Source organism: Pongo pygmaeus, chromosome 5 (genome assembly GCF_028885625.2).
Source record: "Pongo pygmaeus isolate AG05252 chromosome 5, NHGRI_mPonPyg2-v2.0_pri, whole genome shotgun sequence".
Classification (NCBI taxonomy): domain Eukaryota; kingdom Metazoa; phylum Chordata; class Mammalia; order Primates; family Hominidae; genus Pongo; species Pongo pygmaeus.
In genome coordinates, this window is record NC_072378.2 from 80,583,558 (window position 1) to 80,606,417 (window position 22,860).

Sequence of the window (22,860 nt, forward strand, 5' to 3'; positions counted from 1 at the left end):
TTGGAGCTTGATGGCGTGAAGCTGAAAAGAGACAAACCAGGTTATTAGAAAAGAATGTATTAAAACAAAACAAAGTGGTGGGGGGTGGGCGGGGGTGGGGAGAGGGTAAGGACAGCTCAAAAACCCCAAGGCCTTTTTCCGTTTGCACGGGGAGAGGAAGGCCAAATGCCTGGCTGGCAAAATCAACCTTTTACCCTTTTGCCAACATGCCAGGCTTTTGGGTTTCCTCACCCCAAGCCCAATCCTAAGCCAACCAGTTTAAGGTTTGGGAAATTAACTTTTCCCAGTTTGAAGGATGCATCCGAGGGGAGTGTCTCATAGTACAGAGGCACAATTACTTATCAGTGAAGAGGGGTGATATGGTTTGGCTATGCCCCACCCAAATCTCATCTTGAATTGTAACTCCCACAATTCCTATATGTTGTGGGAGGGACCAAGTGGGAGGTAATTGAATCGTGGGGGCGGGTTTTTTCCGTATTATTCTCATGATAGTGAATAAGTCTCATGAGATCTGATGGTTTTATAATGGGGCGTTTCCCTGCACAATTCTCTTCTCCTTCTGTTGCCATGTGAGATGTGCCTTTCACCTTCTGCCATGATTGTGAGGCCTCCCCAGACACGTGGAACTGTGAGTCCATTAAACCTCTTTCTTTTTTAAATTGCTCAGTCTTGGGTATGTCTTTATCAGCAGTGTGAAAACAAACTAATACAAGGGGACAAAGGAGGAAAAGGAACAAAGGAAGGCACTTTTTTAAAGGAGTCCCAGGGGTTTAGGATGACCCAAAAGGGATACAGACAGAAGACGATTGGCTACTCATCTAGAAAATGGGGAGCAGGCATCCCTGGTTCCTTTCTCTTCCTAGCGAATACCTGAGATATGTGAAAAAGAGAAAGTGAGGTGTTCCTCTTTTTTTCTTCCATCCTTGTATCCCTGAGTCCCAGCGACCACAATAGGATGCCACCCATGGGTGTCAAAGCAGCTTTCACGCATGTTAAAAAGGGAGCCTAGAGAGCGATAGTATCCATTCTTACCCTTGTATGCCCTATCTCTCCTGCTGTCAGTAGACAACCCCCTGCTTCCCTAGACTGCAGACCCCATCTCCCCCGCTCCTCTAGACCCCATTTATGCTATGCACACTAATGAAATCTTTATCCATGAAACAGAAAGCTTAGCTTAATCAGCAGGAATCAGTCATGCTCGTTTGTGCTGTGCCTTTTAACTTTAGTTTTCATCAGCCTCTGGATCACTCAGATCTAGTTATCTTTCCTACGGCTTTGACTTGAAGATTGGAATTGAGTTTGGGACAAAAATTTGTCTCGGGCAGGTTGCATGGACTCCTTATCATAAACCGAATGCTAAGATGAAGCTGTGGAATTGAGTCCTCCTCCAAGGGAGAGAAAAGGATGTCTTGTGACATGCCCAGATAACTGGTGGGTATAGTTATGCTTGCTAAGATTTGGGTGTATAGGGCTTGGCTTTGATTAGCTTCCTTGGTTTTACTTTCCCAAAAAGGAAACCTCCAGGTGATGGGCACCCTATTTATTCCCATAACCTGGCAGGATTTGCAGAATAATTGCTCAGAATTAGGATATCAATCCATATTTTTACATCAGCCGTCCCTCTTGTTCTTTCTGAGCTGCAGCTGGAGATTGCTGGTTGGTTCAAAGGAAAAAGCAGGGTTAGTCTAAAATCTAGGCAAAAACTTGAAAAAAACAAATGAGTCTAGAATTTAATGATGAATGTATGATAAGTTTTGAAACATAATTTCTCTCACTGCAGTCCTCATTTTTGTTAAAAAACACATGATAATAAGACTGACTTGTTTGCAAAATAGACTTTATTCTCATACTTTGCCTGGTTATTTGCATAAAACACAGCAAGAATAATAATTTCTACCTCGGTCTTTTGGATTGACTTTGATGGAACTCTGTTCCACAAGGAAGTACCCTCAAATATCTGTGAGTTAGGTAATCTTCTTCTCTTAAAGTGCCAAGATAAACTTGAAGCTCCTGGGGGCTTACACAGGTCAGGAACCCTGTTTAGGGACTGCGTATGCAAGGGTATGAGGCCAGTTTTCCCAAGGGGCTTCTATCAGCTCTGCAAGTCAAGTTTGACTCCTTAAAGGGAAGCGTACCCTTCCAGTCAAAACCTTGGTAAAACAACCAGCTTCTCTAATTGCATTCTGTTGCAAAACTAAATGGATTCTTATTGCACTGATACAAACAACTATATTGCCATCAGTTAAGAATACTCACAGCTAGCTTCCAAATTCTGGGGAAGCCAGGCAGAGAGAGAGAGAAATATGCTCTAAATTTTGTTCATGGGAGTATATGTTACTAAATTATTAAAGGCCATAAATAATTCAAAATAAGTTTCCTTGACTCTGAAAAACAAAACAAGGATCAGCAATATTCTAAGCAAGAGTCAAAAAGATGGCTTCAGTTTTCTGAGTTTAGTCCATTTAGTTAACTCACGTTTTGCTTGATATTTGGGAACATTTAAGCTCTTTATAAGTCGTGTACATTTTTCTTTATTCCAATGTCACAATCTCCAAAGTAATCAGAAACCTGTATTTCAGAGCACCTGTCAGAGTACTGTAGCTGATTATAAACCATATTTTGAAAAAGATCAAAACAAGACAATTGTCTGTGATGAACAAAAGGTCCAGAGTAGTTACAGTTAAAAATACAATTGCAAAAATGTTTGGTTATTTCTGTGGTTTACAATAACTTAATAACGTAACATAATAACTTTAATTATGATGAGTAGCATATACTTTAGACATTAGAATTTTAGAAATTCCATACAATTTTGGAACATATATTAGTATTATTTACCAAAATATAACATAAAGAAGATTGAACACCATTTTAGCAATCTCATGTATCCTAACATGTCAAATAATCTTGTTTACCTCTCTTTTGGATACTCTAGGAGACTTCCGTAGCATCCAAAGGCCAGGCATCAGGAAAGATAGTTTGGAAACTTAAGTTTGATATTGGGAAGGCTGTCAAATGTTAGAGGTTTGTAACACTTGATGTTGTGAAATAGAATTCCAGATTACCATAAGTTATTTATTTTGCCAAAATGATGACTCAGAAATTTTAAAAAGCAAAACCCTTTTATAACCATTTATGAATTTTGCTAAAGAGAAGATTAGTGCCTTAAGAGTACCTTGTTGTGCTTTTATTTCAATGCTCAGTTGAGAGAAAAACCATGTAATACCCTTTTGAATTTAGTTAACATGTTCACACATGGAATTTTTGCAAGATTAATTTTTACAAACCTTCCATTATTTATTTAGACCTTCAGCTTTATCTTACTAAATTCAAAACAATCATTTAACCCTAGGCAAAAATTTACATTTTGATGACATCTGCATTTTACTAATAATCTTTAAGGCTGCTTTTATTTCTCAAAGATTAAAGTCACATGAACTAAAAGGTACCACAACTTTTATCTTCTCTTTAAAAAACATTTGATTCAAGCAGTTATTTTTCTTTAGGCCAATTAATTAGAGTTTTTTGTTTGTTTGTTTGTTTTTTGAGGCAGAGTCTCACTCTGTCATCCAGGCTGGAGTGCAGTGGAATGACCTGAGCTCACTGCAACCTCTGCATCCCGAGTTCAAGTGAATTGCCTACCTCAGCCTCCTGAGTAGCTGAGATTACAGGTGCTCACCACCATGCCCAGCTAATTTTTATATTTTTAGTAGAGATAGGGTTTTGCCATGTTGGCCAGGGTGGTCTTGAACTCCTGACCTCAGGTGATCCACCAGCCTCGGCCTCCCAAAGTGCTGGAATTACAGATGTGAGTCACCACATCCGGCCTAGGGATCTTTTTTATAGTCATCACACACAACACATATATAACTACACAGACAGGTAGAAGAAAACACAGCAGTCATAAGACTTCATTTGCCAATTTCTTAATTTGATTATTGGCCTCTCATGCATGCATTAAGAATGGGCAAGACAAAATGGAGAAAAAGAATTCAGCTGACTGAGAAAAAAACTTTCCCAGGAAAACAAGATCTCAGAAGAGAAAAACATAAAGGCCTTTGAAATATACCTATAACTTGGATATCCACTTTTAGTTAAGCTGATCACTCTTTAAGAAAATTCTTTTAAATTTGCTATTACCCGACTTTAGCCACACCCAGTGGCCAATATTTCTGGCTTTCAAACCTTACTAAAAGTGTTGGGAGCAAGCCCCCCAAAATCTGGCCATAAACTGGCCCCAAAACTGGCCATAAATAAAATCTCTGCAGCAATGTAACATGTCCATAATGGCCATAACGCCCAAGCTGGAAGGTTGTGGGTTTACTGGAATGAGGGCAAGGAACACCTGGCCCGCCCAGGGTGGAAAACCACTTAAAGACATTCTTAAGCCACAAACAAGAGCATTAGCGATCTGTGTCTTAAGGGCATGTTCCTGCTGCAATTAATTCGACCCATCCCTTCGTTTCCCTTAAGGGATACTTTTAGTTAATTTAATATCTATAGAAACAATGCTAATGACTGGTTTGCTGTTAATAAATGTGTGGGTAAATCTCTGTTCAGGGCTCTCAGCTCTGAAGGCTATGAGACCCCTGATTTCCCACTTCACACCCCTGTATTTGTGTGTGTGTGTCTTTAATTCCTCTAGTGCTGCTGGGTTAGGGTCTCCCTGACTGAGCTGGTCTGGGCAAAAAGTAACCTCACAAGTGAAACCAACAAGCTTCAATTAAGGTTATGATTTAACTACAAGTGTATGAGGTATTTTCTAAGGGGGTAAGCAGTTCTTACAAAATTTAGAAGCTTTAAAAGTAACCCAGAGAAAGGAAGATTTAAGAAAAAGCTAGAAGTTGTTCATGGAGGGGAAGAAAATCAGCAAATGGCATAAGTCACACAGATATCACCTCGAAAGTATTCATTCTCTAAGACAGGATTGAACCCAGGTGCCATTGTAAACTGGTGCAGGCTAGAATAAAACATTGCCACATGACTACAGGTCATGTTCCCAAGGGTGTAACACAAGATAGAGGCCTGCAGCAGTTTGCTGCTGACCATACAGAACGTCATACAAAGCACACCAGATTGGCTATAGCTGAAGAACAACCTCACAAATCCTTTTTCTTAATTACAACTTTACAGAGAATATAATCAGTGATCCTTATCATTCCTGGCCTAGTAAAATGTCTTCTAAAAGGAAAAAAAAAAAAAAGCTCTTGCTTAAGAGTTAACTGCTGACAGGGTAGAGAGAAGGAAAAAAAGAAAGTTACAATGCAGGGTTGGAAAGATGCCTGGGGGAAGAAGGTCTTATTCTTATACAAATGGATTCCTTTCCCCCTGGCTCAGACCAAGTGAAAGTCTAGCCAGCCATAGCACAGGGCCTGGGCTCCTGAGGCTGTCTTGGGGCCTGGGCAGTGGCTACCCTGCATGGCTGCTGGACACCACACACACGTGCAGCAGACACAGTCGTGTGCCCCACCAGGAAGGAAGTGGGGCAGGGAGTTGCCGCTCTCTCAGCTGTCCTGCACACAGGCCTGTGGCCATTGGGGTGGGTGTTGACCACCTCCCATATTTTAAAAGAAAAGATAGATGCCATTACTCTCCCTCCAAAAAAGAAGAAAAATGCCATACGACCAAAGGCTCAAAAATGAGTGTGGGAGGTTTTGGGTCCAATTTCACGCACCCTTTCTAAGGCCCCACATTGGGCACCAAAAATGTCGTGCAGAAAAACGGGTTCTTGTCACATGACCAGGAAAATTTAGGCAAATGGATGCATTGTAGGGTGACTTGGGTAGGGTTTATTGGGTAAAAAAAAGAAAAAAGGAAAGAGGAACTCTCAGCAAAGCTTCTCCCACCTGACAGATTGAATCCCAGGTCACTATCCAGGAAATGAAGAAGCCAGGCTCCTCGCCCCTGCAACTGGCACAAACTTGCTGAGTCTCCCTCCTATCCTCCCAGTATGCATTATTCAGAGACAATCAGCTGGCAAAGGGCAGGCTTCATCTAGGACCAGCGGTTGAGTTTTTCAGGCTTCAGGCTGTTTTAGGCTTAAAGGCAGAGTTTTGCTAGGGACCCTTGGCTATCTCCTGTCTCTATCAATAATATTTACTTATTTACTCATGACCACAAATTTAAATAAAGTCTCCACTGATTTCAGCCTGAATGTAAGGCACCTTATAGTGAGCAAGTAAGACAAGGTAGATAAAAACATTTCTTCTGCCTTCATCACAATCATTAATAAAGTGGAAATAATTCCAGGCTTAGAAAATTTCATGAGTTAAATAAAAAGCAGTGATAAACTTTTTTAGACTCTTGCTTTGTAAAGTTTTAAAGGCTTCACTAAAATAGTTGAAAATTAAAAATAAATTCAGGTAGGAAATTCAGGACAGGCCACACAAAAACTTCAGTTAAGACTATTTTATACAATTTGAATCACACATTCTGTCAGTTAGGATTCTAACCAGAAACCCAAAGCTTAAATCAACAATTAAGATTCCAACATATTATATTTGTGATTATTAATACATTTTAACATTTCTGCATATATATTTTAACATTTCTGCATATATATATATATATATATATATATATATATATAATTGTTGTTGTTGTTGATTTTGAGATAGAGTCTTGCTCTGTCGCCAAGCTGGAGTGCAGTGGCATGGTCTCAGCTCACTCCCGGGTTCAAGCGATTCTCCTGCCTCAGCCTCCCGAGTACCTAGGACTACAGGTGCAGGCCACCATGCCCAGCTAATTTTTATGTTTTTAGTAGAGATGGGGTTTCACCATGTTAGCCAGGATGGTCTCAATCTCTAGACCTCGTGATCAGCCTTCCTCGACCTCCCAAAGTGCTGGGATTACAGGTGTGAGCCACCACGCCTGGCCTCTACATATATTTTTAATCACTGTGGTGAAGTTTTATAATCCATTTCCCAAGTTTCTTAGGAAAAAGCTACTATTAAGCAAAATGCAATTAAATATAATCACTAAGTGTGTGATCTCCAGATGTGTTTAAAGAAATTTAATGAAATTTATAAAAGTTCATAAAAATTGAACTTGGCAAACATCTGATTTTAATCTTTCTTGATATTGAATAGAGGTAATTTTAATTTAAACAATGAAGAACGTCAATCATGGGTATTTTAATGGGCCTAGGTACCATCTTGATACAAATACAGAAAAGTGCAAACAGTAAGTTCTTTAAACTGACAGCTGTACTTATAACTTGTTTCCATCAAATAAAAGTGAGAATATTTATAAATATGCCTAAATTATTATATCATGCACATTTTAATTTTTTCTTATTAAAATTCGTTTTAGAAGCATGCATAAAATATTTAACACCATTGGGTGAATAGTTTTTTCTTGTAGAATGTAAAGATGTTAATTCAATTTAATTATAGACTTGGTATACATAAATCACATTATTAGTTATTAAAAGATGAAGTCTTTTGTATAACACAAAGCTTAATTTTAAAAAAATTGATTGAAATACATCATATGCAGAATTTGAGAAAAAAAACCACAACTTAATACCCAATTCTCATTTGCTTTGTAAAAATTAGGTAATTCAATTCAATGATCTTTAAACTGCCTTTTGAGAATTAATGAAACTAATGGTTTTTGAGCTTTCATGTGAGGTCAAACCCTTTACTAAGTAACTTAACATATCTGAGTCAGTTCATAACTAATATTTAGGGAAAATTCAATTACACAAAAAATATAACTTATTTGTAACTGTGCACACAAAGGAGGAGCCAGACCACTCACCACTGTTTTTGACCCCTCACAGAAATTACCACTTTTATATCATACTGTCTCAGTTTTGGAATCCTTGACAAATCTAATGAGTTAGAGGGGGTACAAAGACAAAGAAAATGAAATAAATTGTTTGTTTCAGAGATAGGAGTGAAGGTTTTTCAGGTATTATGAAAAGTAGACTATGTTTTTCTTGTACTTTTTCATCCACAAATTTCCTCTAATAGTTCAGATTAGAAGAAATTGAGTATTTTCCTGTCCTTCCCTCTTTACTCTCCTTTATCATACCTTCGTCATCACATTCTCATTATTTTTATTATTTTGCTTTAGTTACAATTTTGTAAAAAGAAATATTTTGGATAAGAATCAGAGTTACAACTTTGATGCTTACTAGATATAAATAAAAACTACATTCTAGTGCCTTACTATCTGAAGTTTGTGAATTTTGGACAAGTGATAATCACATTTCTAATAGCATAAAATTAGTGTATGTAAGCATATCCAATCTATTAAATCAGAAACAGAAGTATCTAACTGTATCTTGTAATTATTTGTAAGATAGTCAAAAAGAAACCCTTTACTGAGATTTAGTGCATATTCAAGGAGTCGCTGTCTATTTAGATCAGTGGTGGTAAGTAGTCATTTTAAACGTACAACAATAAGAATTTAAAACTAATCTCTGTCCACCCACACTCTCATAAACCATAGTGGAATTAGGCATTTATGTAATTTCTGGACTGTCACACTGTATTATGTGCATTCAAAATAGGCTTACGTACCAAGAACCTTAGGGGACTGAATGTAATTGCTCTATTTAGAAGGTAGAATGCAGTTTAGGTCTTCTGTTCATAATGCATGAGGATTGTACAAACCTACTATAATTTAAAGTCATTATTGAAATCTTCATAGCATGAGATAACTCCTTTTGCATCTTTGAGTGCCTTGATATAAAGCTCCTTATGTTCAAGGACTATTCCGCAATGGCATAGTTATTCAAATAATGTGTAGCACAGGAAAAATGTTCCATTGTTATTGAACACTTAGTAACTAAATGATCCGCTAAACCATGCCATATTTAAAAAATATGATTTAAAATTCAAGTTAATAATTTATTTATATTCACTAAGCATGGAATATATACTGTCTCTTTGATAATTCCTTTCTGGGTAGACACAAGACAGCACACATGTTAATAAGTTATGTAAGACTACACACACTGAATATATCCCCTGGTTTGTGAGATGGATGTCTTATTAGGCTGTTGGGTTTCCCCCTTATCTGCTCCTTGTTTAGACCAGCAGTGTAGATTCTGTGTTCTGTGAGATACGAACAATGGAAAGCTTTGGTAGAGTCAGTGTCAGGACGAAGTTTCCCTTAAAGCTTCTGACTTGGTTGGCAACGTGTTCCCCATTTGTGTTACTTTCAGAGCATGCCAAATTTGACTTCCTTTGTCATTTCTGACAAGAAGCAGAGGAGTTCCCAAAGTTTTGCTGTACTGACAGCTGAGAAGGAAAACATAAAAGGCATTAATTAAGAATATAAATATGGTCTGTCTCTGAGAGTCTTAATCATAGGTGGAAAGTAGCTCTCTGGGATTGGAAGGTGCCAGATACATTTTGTCCTCAGGTTAACGTCAAAGCTCACAATGCTTTCTCAGAGGCATAGTGTTCTTCCTTTCATTCAGCTTATCTTTTAGTAGTTTATCCTTTTTATTACAACAAGGAATCAAAATTTCATGACTTAAACTTTCAGGCTTGCTTAGTCTGTTAAGTCTTTAATATCTTTTAATTTTATTTGCATAATTAAACAGGAAGGAAAAGAGTGTGTTAAGTCTTTAATATCTTTTAATTATTTGCATAATTAAACAGGAAGGAAAAGAGTGAGTAAATTTACATTTGTTGAGCAACTATTGTTCCATGTTGACAAAATATTAAGCATTTAAATTAATGGAGAAAGTTCCTGAGGAGAGGATCAGAAAATTAATTATAACTCAACTCCATGCAAATTCCTAGAAGACAGAATAAAACACAATTGACAGAGAAAAATATACAAGACAATCAAAATTACATAAAACAATATACTGTCTCTTCAAGATATTTAATAATAATGTAAATAATAATTGTCTTACCAGGCACATAGTTACTTTAATTCTTGGCCTTTCTTAATTTTCCACTCTGTATGTCCATTTCTTCAAAGCTGCTCAACATTATATGTGCACACTTTCATCTCCACCTGCTTTAAGGAAAGATTAAAATATACAGGTTTACAGATTTTAATTGCTTACAAATTAGGTTGACTCCATTCTCAAGCTGTAAAGAGATCTTTAGTATGTTCAAAAGTAGCTTGTCCCTCAATGATTTTTAGCTGGGTTATTGCTAGGAATGTTTATTATAAACAAATAAATTGTCTTCAGGCATGTAGATTTGTGTTAAAGTGTATCTCATAGGGTCAGTTTTCTGACTAAGGTTCGTTCCCAAAACTATATGCCTGAATTATTTCTTTCTTTAAACCACGGGATTTTTTTTTTTTTAGTCTTGCACATATAAACTTCTACAAATTGTTTATAATGATTATTTAATAATTTATTTTAATAAAGAAGGAACTATAATTGAATAAACTAAGCTAACCCTCCCATTTTAATGTGGTCTTTTGTATTTAAAAACTCATATTATTTGGCTCTGTGTGCCCACCCAAATCACATCGCAAATTATAATCTCCACATGTCAAGGGAGGGACCTGGTGGGAGGTGATTATATCATGTTGGTGGTTTCTCTCATGCTGTTCTTGTGATAGTGAGTGAGTTCTTATGAGATCTGATGGTTTTATAAGGGGCTCTTCCGCTTTGCTCTTCACTCTTCTCCCTCCTGCTGTCATGTGAAGAAAGTCCTTGCTTCCCTTTCACCTTCTACTATGACTGTAAGTTTCCTGAGGCCTCCCCAGCCATGCACAACTGTGAGTCAATTAAGCTTTTTTTCCCACATAAATTACCTTCATAAACATAAAGGTAGTTCTTTATAACAATGTGAAAATGGACTAAGAAAAATCTATGCTTCATCCATGTCCCTACATCCATGTAGGATGAAGCATAGTTTTTTCTTAGTCCATAAATGATGAGTTAATGGGTGCAGCACACCAACATGGCACATGTATACATATGTAACAAACCTGCACGTTGTGCACATGTACCCTAGAACTTAAAGTATAATAAAAAAAATTAATTAATTAAAAAAAAGAAAAAACTATGCTTTGTTTGACAGACTTAAAATTGAAAAAAATCAGAGCAAATATATTTAACATGGCTGGGTGTAGTGGCTCATGCCTATAATCCTGACAATTTGGAAGACTGAGGCAAGAAGATCACTTGAGGCCAGAAGTTCAAGACCTGCCTGGGCAATTTAGCAAGACCCCATCTTTACAAAAAAGTAAAAAAAAAAAAAAATAGCCAGGCGTGGTGGCATGAGCCTGTAGTCCCAGCTACTCTGGAGGCTGAGGTGGGAGGATTGCTTAAGCCCAGGAGGTTGAGGCTACAGTGAGCCATGAAGGCACCACTGCACTCCAGCAACCTGAGGGACAGAGTGAGACCCTTACTCAAATATGTATTTACCAAAAATCTGAAGGAAACTACTCTGCATGTTAAATTGTTTTTGCTTGGAAATAAACATACACAATAGGAAGACTTTTCAATGATTTTTTTTAAAGATCTTGAAACAAGTCAAATCATGGGTCACTTATATAACACTTTGGATGGTCTTTTCAATAGATACGAAGGTTTTAAGGGTTGAAATGTACTTGGCTACCACACTCATGCATTACTCTCTTCTTTTTATATTGACAAGTTTATTTTAATAAAACCTACTATTTCTTAAGAAATGTTACCATTTGGTAAGATCTGGAGTTCTTTTTTTTTTTTTTTTTTTTTTTTTTTGAGATGGAGTCTCGCTGTCTCCCAGGCTGGAGTGCAGTGGCACAATCTCGGCTCACTGCAAGCTCCACCTCCCGGGTTCATGCCATTCTCCTGCCTCAGCCTCCCCAGTATCTGGAACTACAGGCGCCCGCCACCACGCCCAACTAATTTTTTTGTATTTTTAGTAGAGACGGGGTTTCACCGTGTTAGCCAGGATGGTCTCGATCTCCTGACCTTGTGATCCGCCCGCCTCGGCCTCCCAAAGTGCTGGGATTACAGGCGTGAGCCACCGGCGGTGCCCGGGCTGGAGTTCTTAATACTACATTTTTAAACACTTTTCAATACTTTCTAGCCTTCCTTAGTCTCATTCTTATCCTAGTCTCTGAGATATCTCAACTTCCTACACAACTTCAACTATCAAAGTCTAATGAATAACTCACAAAGTCCTATTTTCTGCTCAGCTGTCTCTCCCATGTTCTAGCTTGCCACTTTTTAGTGGAAATCTATACATCAATGTCTTCCAGATGCATCAAATGTGACTTCCAAACCGAAACTTTTCTTATCCCTTCTTCTCTTAATTCCTAATTTTAGTGAGTGGTATCATATTTCTCCCCTAAGACAGGAATCTGAGGGCTATTTTTGACTTTTCCCGCTACCTCACCCCTCTATACCTAATTGATAACAGAGTCCTGTTGACTGTGCCTTCTTGTCCATCATTATTAAAATTTTCTCTTTCTCAGATCCCCTGCCTACCGTTTTGGCTCTTTCTTATACGTTCATTGTATGCTGCTAGCATGATCTCGAAATTAAAATATGGTCATGCCACTTTTCTGTTTCAGATGCCTTAGGGTGCCAAGATTGCAAGTGGACTCACAGGATTTATGAGACTTTCAGCACCTGACTAGTAGCTTCCTCCTCAAACTGCTTTCTAGGCAATTTTCTTACTCCTGCCAAGCTACAGTCGTTGGGACTCATTTCACCTCCACAGCTGTGCCAGGCTCAGTCTCACTGCTTTACTTCTAACAGGCAGTGCTTAGAATATGTGTATGCTTAGAATATTGTTTGCCTTCTCCTCTCCCTTCTCCCCATTCACTGACCTAACTTGAAATCAAACATGTCTTAGTCTGTGGGTCAATCCCCTTAAAAGACTTCTCATGATTCCCTCTTAACATCTCCTCTAGCTTGGAGTAGGAGTCCCTTCAACATGCTTCCATTGCTCACTGTATTTTTTTCTCATATTATCCATCACATTTTACTGAAATTTCTTGTTTAGCCACTTACAAAGTTAATAATTATTTTATTATATATCTCTACCATTACATCGCCATCACCATTTGAGGCTTTGTCAATCTTTTCTTAAATTTTGTCTCCTTTGCCGAGGGCAGTGACCAGGTATAGGTGCTCATGTTAATATTTATTGAATAAATTAATGGCTGAGTGTTGGTAAGATCAGTTAATTCTGAACAAACAATATATTCAGGCATCATTGGCTAAATAATATGCCCATAGTAAATATATTAACCACCTCTTTATTAAGCAACCTCAAATACTAAACACAATCATTAAAAATTGAAAGTTTCAATTTACAGAACAACTGGAATGTACTAAATAATAAAGCCTCAAAATACATAGAGCAAAAATGTCTATAAATTCCAGAGAAAAATTTGTAAAGAACACTGCAGTGGGAAATTTTAACACACATCTCACAATTATTGATAGTTCAAACAACTAAAATTAGCAAAGTTTTTGAAATATTTAAAATGTGTATATAAATTGTTTGATTTATTGGAGCTTGTATTTCTATAAAATATCACTTCATAAAACTGATTTAAGAAGAAATCATAACATAGCACCTAGAAATAAAAAACAGCAAAACCTTCATAAATATAAAAGTATAAAAGTATAAAACTTTATTTAATACATTATAGTAATGTCTTCATATCTAACAAGATTTCATACCATAAAGATGTCATTCTCTCCAAACTGATGAATAAATGTAATGTGATTTAAATGAGCTTATTTGATGACTAATGATAATACAAGTACTCCTGAAAAAGAAAAATAGGAATAAGTTATAGAGTTAATTAAGTCCATGACCTATTGGCACAGGAATAGAGAAGTACCAATGGAATGGAATAGAGATATCAGAAACAGTTTTACATTTGACACATAAGAAAGATGGCTTTGAAGAACACTTGGGAGTGGATCAATCAGGAAACAAATGGTGCCAGGCCAATTGCATATCCATTAAAAAATAATTGCAGTGGGCTTCCTAACTCACACCATACATCAAAATTACTTCTTCATAGATTCAAAGCTTTAATGTTATGTTAAAATGGTAAATAAAAAAGAAGGGAGTCAATGAAATGAACTAGCACTTTATAGAAGAGGAAATAACTACCCATATGCATATAAAAAGTATTAAACTTTGTTAGAAACCACTGAAATTGTAAAACATCCATATTATAATATTATTTAGTACACACTTAATTTCTGCAAAATTTAAGGCATCTGATAGTTTCAAACATTGAGTGGTGACTTTTATGCAATGTTGATGACAGTAAAATTTAGTATCATATTGGATACAACTTGTCACTCTCTTAAAATTGTGGATCTTCTCATTATCTATAGCAATTTTATTGGGCATATACGCCAGAAATTCTGGAATATGCGTTGAGAAACCTACCCAAGAATGTTCATTGCAATATTGTTCACAATAGCAAAATCTGAAAATACCTCAAAGTTCCCTCAACAGGAGATGGATAAATATGCATCTTTTTAAAGAATAAAATATTACAAAACAGTGAAAGTAGGTATATATGCCTATAGTAAAACTTGGAAGATAAGAAGAATCAAGAGAAATACAGGAAATTTAAAAAAAAGTTTAAATAGTAGTTATCTTTTGAAGGGAGGCAGGGGACAATGGAATAGGGAATGGACATGTAAATTTGATGATTTTGATGGTATTCTGTTCTTTGGTTGGATTATAGGTTTTTATTTTGTTGTGAACTTTATAGCACATATATATCTATATACATATACATATGTATATATATACTTCGTAGTATATATATACACACACGTGTATATACACACATATATGTATACATTTGTATATATTGCATACTTTATTTTATATTAACTGATATTTTATGCCATGTAAGCAATTTAAAAATCATGCAACATGTAATTTGCTTTCATATTCCCAACTTATAAGCAGTACCAGCACATAGTAGATTCTTCATACATATTTGATAAACAAAGAATGAACTATTAAACATTTATAGTGAAAAGAGAAAGACTTTACAATACTCCAGAAAAAGGAAGGCAAAATACTGTAGAACAATAAAGCATTTTGATTGAGAACAATGCCCAAGTTAGGACATAAAAGAAAGTATATGACTGACAGGCATCTCTTAAACCACTGAATCCATTTAGCCAGATGTCATTTCACTTCTAGGGAAAGACTGCTATAGAGCTCTTCATATTCATAATCTTAAAATCTCCTTGTAAGGGCAAAAAGACTAAGGCCAAATAAAAATAAACATCATTAAAATCTAAGATACAGGATTTATTCATAAAGGATGTAAGAGGGAATTCAATTCATAAAACAACATTTTCAAACAAAAAGCCATAAGTTTTGGGATTCTTTATGAATTATCAAATACTCTTTTAAGTTACTAAAGAAAAATGCTAAGCATGCTTTTAGGTAGAGCAGAATTCTGTGTACCAAGATATCAATTACCCCATTTTTATTTTAGGTTCACAAAGGGAAGTTAAAATTAATTACTATGTTTTTGTGAATGCTACAACTTGTTGAAGGCTTGTAAATAAATAATGTTCAACTGATAATTCAAACAAAAAGCTTTTATCAAATGGATATATTTCTTTTGGGTGGTTTAGCAAATGTGTGATTTGCTAGAAATTCATGGCCAAGTCACAGAATGAGCAATATTACAGTCTAAAAATATGCTTCTCACAGAAACCACGAAACATGGCTAAGTCTTTCACATCACCACCCAGAAAACCTTTACTACATAGCTTATTGGTTAAGAGCTCTTCTCCAAAGCAAGACTACTTCAGTTCAAATCCTGGTTCTGGAAGAACCAGCTGTATTAATTCGGGTGAGTTAATTCTTCTTTGCCTTAATTTCCTCATCTGAAAGTGGGAAATAATAATAACACTTAATCCATAAAGTGATTGTGAGAATTGATATCTAATACACGGTAGAAAGTTTTTAAAAATTCTGCAAATATTTTAATGGTGCTATTATAAACAGAAATAAGTTGTCAATGAGCATAAAATATTATCTTCTGAATCTCTGTTAATATTCCCAGATACAATGCTTGGCAAATGGTGGACATTTGGTAAAGAATTATACACTGAACATATTTCTGGATATTGTTCATTATCAATTTTCCAGTAAAAGATGAAAACCTATTAGCACTGATTGTAAAGGACAAAACAACCCTGAGAGAGAGCTGGGACTGGGGATAGGGCAAGAGTGAGTTGAGGTGCATAGCAGAAACATTGTAGGTATTCTGCCCTTTCTACCATATTGTCGTCTCTACACTTCACAGTGATAAAAGCTAAGAGGCTATTGGGAAATTTGTTAATGCCTTGATTAATTCAAACAGCATTCATTCAGAAGGTTCTAGACAAGAAACACTGTTCTGTGGTCAGTAAAAAAATGATGTTCCAGTTCTCAACGAGTTGTTGCACAGACAGGTAAATAGGAAATCAGAAATGTATCATTTTTTTTCACAATTTTTCTAAAAAATACAACTGATTTTAACCTGCCAAAAGTAGGGAATGGGCTGAATACTTTCTCTTCTATTATCCCATATCTAGGCATAGAAACAAATTACCTTATCCTAAAATTTATTTGCCCCATGGTGGTGTCTGGTGGTGAGACAAAGGGGAAATCCCTTAGAGTTCTTAACAGCTACCTACAGAATACAGAAAAGTTGCTCTAACTACAGGCATTTAGGATTTTTCTGGTATAGAATGTACTTCTTTATCTTTTTCTCTTTTTTAAAATTATGAATTATCATCAATTATTAAGGCCAGAGATACTAGTTCATACTACCTTTCCAGAGCTTTAGCTAATTATGCTGTGATAAAGATTACTTAATGTCGGAATCTTGGTGAAAATTGGGTCACATAAACTCGCCATTTCTTCTACTTACCACATACTATATAGAATATTTATAAGATTAAAACTGCATAGTATCAAAAATGAGTATGTGTATGTATGTCCACATGATACGGTCATTCATGGTATTGACTTAAATAGTATACACTGTTGGATTAAATTTAGTGCAAAGTGAATTTAATAGCTATAATTGCTCATACCATTTCCTGAGGTTAAGCCAGTTTTTTTTTTTTAAAGATCTGAATACTGCACATACTGAATTCAATGTTTGTTCACTTTTAATGGAGATTTTATTACACCATCTCTAAAAAGCTTTTCCACATGAAAATATCGTTGATACCCTACTCCCTTCTTCTCTGCAGGTATCAACCCTGAAAAGGGGGATATGAAGCAGCTTCCAGAAAACATACACAAGATTAAAAAGCTGAAAGTTGCCTTTGCTAATTTGCAGTATGCCATGAAATAATTATGCATGTGCTAACTGGCACTTTTCACTTTTCGTGTGTGCTTCAACACTCAGTTTTCAGTAGATCATTTAGAGCGGATCAGCATTCTTCAGAAACTAAAACCACAACACAAGTCAGGGCAGCACGGCCTGATGCGAAAATAATGCAGCCCACAAAGGTGGTCTTTGTAAGACTTGAGGACATGCTGGTGTCTGTTTCTGAATTGGCAGGCTCAATGCTTCCCCTAGTGTCTGCTCCTGAAATACTAAACTCATCTGTGTTGCAAAGCAGGACTCAATGACACAAGTAGGCTTCTAAGGCACCCAAATAAGCTCCAGAACAAGAATTAATTTTACAGATTTTGGTGAAATCTCTCCTGTAAAGAAGCTTGATGTTGTGCAGTAGGTTTTGGTGAAAGCCCATTCAGTCTGTTGACTTTTTTATGGGGCTAATAACTCCTAAGTTTCAAAGTGGTAATTAGAATAATGGGGACCTCGATATTTTCTAGAAATTTATTGAGTACCCTTATTACACTCTATTGAGTCTTGAGCTGTTTTATTAACAGAGGACAACTACAGCATTTTACACTTAGTGTTAATTTCTTCAGGCCAATTTTAAAAATAAGTTACTTTGAAGTTTTATAAACTACATTAAAAGTGACTTTATTAGTATCTGAAAATATTTTCTACTTAAACAAAACCTTAAGGATTTACACCTTATCTGATTACCACACAGGATTCAATTTTCCAACTTTACTGTGTACAGTAGGCACCCTGTGAACTTTAGCATTGGACATTAAGTGATCTAAGCTGTCACGTCCCATTTAAATAAGGGTCTAATTCCAGTGGCTAGATAACCTAGTATTCTAGCTCCTTCTTTCTTTTCAAATTCAATGCTTATGGTGTTATTTTAATTCTTTTTGTCATTTTCAAAATTTCTTCCTCTCAATTTATAATTACCACGTTCCTCAGCCATCATGGAATCTGCTGGGACGTTCAGTGTTAGAATGGTGAGGCAGCACCTTATTTTTGAGGCAATTCAAAATATTATAAAACACTAAATTATTCTGCTGCTACTATGCTACGTATTATTCTTATTTACAGGGAAGTAAGAATAAATTTAGGTTTTCTATAACTGCACGTTTAATTGAAGTTATTATACATTCCTCTGCCCTGTAATTCCAAAGAAAACTTCAGCATTTTCTGAAAGAATCCCAGTTCTTTTCTGTCTTATTCTCTTTATTGTTACATGTAGACATTTTTTTTGTTTATTTTTAGATGTGTGTCTATACTATTACACTTATACTCTGTATTTTCTTTTTAATGTTTCTGTAATAATGATGTGCTCTACAGTCTATATATATATAACATATATAGATATTGTCTATATGTGTTGACTGTAGGGTACATCATAATATATAATATAGACAATATATTTAATACATCATTATATATGTGTGTATACAGACTATAAAGCACATCCTATATATATGCATACACACATATATTACATATAATACTATATATGGCACATATAATACCTATATATAGATTTTGCGGTTATGCTTTCAAGTTATTGTCACTTTTGTCCCTTACTAGCCCCGTAGGTGGTGAATGACTTACCCAAGTTCATACCACTTTTACATGGCAGGATGGAAACACAGAGTCAGGGTCTCTAATTTTGAAGTCTCTATCCTTTTCTTTTTTACAGATCCATTTCATATTCAGTAACAGAGTATTGCTTTTCATGTATGTGTTTCTTCCATCTTTAAGAATGTAGTGCAAATTTCCAGTAGAGGCCAGATGATACCACTAACTTTCCAAAATGTCCTTTGCAGTGGCACATTTGCCTATAAAGAAAAAATTTTTCTGTTTTAAGCCATGAAGGCATTGACTTGCAAAATTAACTGGAAATAGGTGTACACCTACCTTGTGAAAGGAATGTATTTCCATACAGAATAAGACAACCGGAAATTCCAAAGAGGAGAAAAACCAATGTGAATGTCGGCTAATAACTGAGGGTAGAAAAATTTTAACAGTAACTGAAATTAAAAGATTTTCTTACTTATAGCTTAGTGTTGCTAGGTGTGGTGGATGAGAGAGATGAGAAAATGCCACATTGTAAATGATTGACAGTTGTTCTTTAATACTAATGTCTTTTACCTTTATCTTTATATGGATAGACTATATTCCTTTTTTTCTGTGATTTTCTCCTCTTGTTTTCCACAATTAACAATAGAATGGAAATTTTTAAGTATAAATGAATAAGTTACTTATTTTTATTATCATCATTAATTAGAGACAGGGTCTTCCTCTGTTACCCAGGCTGGAGTACAGTGGTGAGATCTTAGCCAACTGCAGCCTTGAACTCCTGAGCTCAAGCGATCTTCTCGTCTCAGCCTCCTGACTAGCTGGGACTACAGGTGCACACCACCAAGCCCAGGTAATTTAAAAAATATTTTGAAGAGACAGGGATCTCACTATTTTGCCAAGGCTGGTCTGAACCTCCTGGCCTCAAGTGCCTCTAATTCTAATATGTCAACATTATTTCTATTTTCTAAACTATGTTTCACAGATACATTTGTGCTTAATTTCTTAAACACATTATGTACATTTTATTAGGTATCCTGCTGTTTTTATTTACTATTATTTAAGAAAGATGTGTTAATAGCAAGTGGTTACATTTAATTTAATTGCTTTGTTGTCATATTGAAACATTTTTTCCATTATTTTTTTTCATGTATTGTTTGCTAAATCAGTAGACTAAAAGCTAATCACGAATTCTCAAATTTCTCAGGAATTGGCACCTCACTGTTGCTTTTGCAGGAGGCTGCACTCTGTGATTTATTCCTCCTTTGTTTTATCTTGTTTGAAGGTGAAATAGATTTCAATCATCTGTGGGAGAAAATAGGTTTCAGGTATTGGCACCATATCATTTTTGCTTCAAATAAGGTACTATTGGGAGTAAAAGGGGGCACTAGAAGTAATTAATTCTGGGTAATAGATTTAATCTTTATTTTATGGGGAAAAGTGAGATATAAAGTCACTCTACTTTTAAATAAGTATTATGTTCTTTTATAACCTTTTCTATTAGCTTCTAGAAAGGCACTAGAGACTCTCTAGTTCACAGATGCCACACTCAGCACCATCAAAGAGGAGGTGCTATCCACTTGGTGAAGAGTATGACAGATTTGGCTTTCAAAGAAGCAGACATTCATGTATACATATGTAACAAACCTGCACATTGTGCACATGTACCCTAAAACTTAAAGAAAAATAAAAGAAATGCAAAATACAAATTCCTCTGTAAGACTTTAAATTCTCTTTTAAAAGTAAAAGTTAAAGTAATTATATAATAGGCACCGACTTTCACCCATAATAGAAATCACAAAGTCTATCACTACTGATCACAGTGTTGAGATCAGAGAGAGCCCCATAGGATTATCCACTTATTTGGATAGGGTTGAAACAGCAAGCAAATCCTGCAACAGCTGACTTTCAAAGAAGATTTGTCTTTTTTTAAATGGTAAGACACTTTCATAAGATGCAGCACATACACATCAATATTCTGAGGAGGATACTGCTGGGGATTTTTTACATTACATACCACCTTTACAATCGTGCAATATCTATTGCATTTCCTCCCAATTTGCTCCTGTGCTGTGGTGACTCTACATAGGGTGGAACCATTCATAGGATAGAGCCTCGCAATTGAAGCATCTTTTATTCACAGCCATAGTGCATGAATGGGAAAGCAAATTTAAAGTTTGTTTCCTGAAAGAGAGTTCTACATTTAAGTGAGGAAAGTGAGTACAAAATGTGCCCCAGATTAGAGAGGCGGAAAGTGGTTGGTAGTAGGAAACTGAGACAGAAGGGATGGAGATAGAGTTTCTCGAAGTATTGAAAAAACAGGTGAACGCTAGGAAGTTCAGGTCAGATATTCGAAATTGGTTAAAACAAGGTAACAGATGCAGTCAATAACTCATGAGTGTATTCACATGTGTTTCTAGGACCTGCCTACCTGGGCATGTTGGATCAATTTAAATGGATTGGAGCAAATGTGCAGTGATGGTGCCTAGAGGAATTACTTAAGCTAGAATCTAGAGATATGGCAGAGGGTTAAAAAATGAATACGTGAATGAGAAATCCGTAGATTTTGCTTGTATAATAACAAATGTAAATAGATTCATCGACTTTTAATTCCTGTAAAGTAGAATTCAGATATTATATGAGAGTTCTGCCTCACCAAAGAAATGGTGGTTGCCCTTGTTCAGTCTGGTGCAGAAAATTGGAAGCCCCCTCCTTTCAAGCCCTTATTATAATGCACAACTACAATATTTTCAGTCTAGTAATTTAGTTTTGAAAAGTGATTTTTGAGAATATTCTTTTATTTCCCCCCCAGCATCTAAGACAAGTAAATCCTACATTTACCTTGTAGGATTTTTTCTTTTTCTTTCTTTCTTTTTTTTTTTTAATTGTACTTTAAGTTCTAGGGTACATGTGCTAAGAACATTGGTATCATCAGTTGCTTTTCTCCCATCCATGAACACTGCCAATTTGCATCTACTGCAACTTAGGCTGCACCTGTGGCTCTAAGATGGTTGCCATAGACACTGTGAGTTGGGGGGCCCAGGACCGACCCAATGCTCTTGCACACCTTAAATTAATTTCCTGCCTTTGTGTCTCAATCTCCACTTTACCACCAGCTTTTCTTACTAAATTTGTAGCTGTTAGGGACTCTATTCAAAAGCCCATCCTTAACCTATGATAGCCTGGCAGCCCCTCAACTCTGTTTTGAACCTCTGTCATTCCAATGTCTTCTTCTTTTAGTCTTCCAGAAAGTTCTCGAAACGTTCAAACTGCAGATCGCATCTTTATTTTGTTTTTTTAACACTATTATTAATTTTGCATTTTTATATTTAAATATTGCTTGTCTTTTAAATAGCTTTTGGGTAGAAAGTGGTGCCAAATTGTGGACTTTACTGAATAATCTGATATGGTAATTCTAAAATTTTACTGTATAAGATATTCTGTTCCTTGATGATTCGAAAGACTTTTCCTTTAAAGCCATCTAGTTGTGATGTTTATTTTGAAGGCAATTATTTGATAATTTTGTTTAATATCTAGCATTCCAGTTGGGTTATTTCAATTTCCAATTCTCAAGACAATCTTAATAATTTCTATTTTTCTAAAAAATGTGTCAGTTTCGGACATATTTATAGAGGAATTGACCTAGAGCTGTACATAGTATTCTCTTATAATTTTTAATCTTTTATTTGCAGGCCTACTTGTTTTTCATTGATAATTAGGTATGTTTATATTTTCCCCTAAGTAGACTTGTAAGAAGTTTACATATTTTCCTAAAATATGAGAGCTGACAAGAAGAATATTTTTCATTTTGTATCCACTCCACAGGTATTTATTTTTAACTTTTATTATGAAAAATTTAAATTTATGTGAAAGTAGAGATACTCTAATGAACCCCTTTACCTGTCACATAGTATCAATAGTTATTAAATCATGAAAATCTTAATTCATCGCTATCCTCTTCCATTTCCTCTCCACTGAATTCTGTTGGTGAAAATACAAGACATTATGTAACTTTAT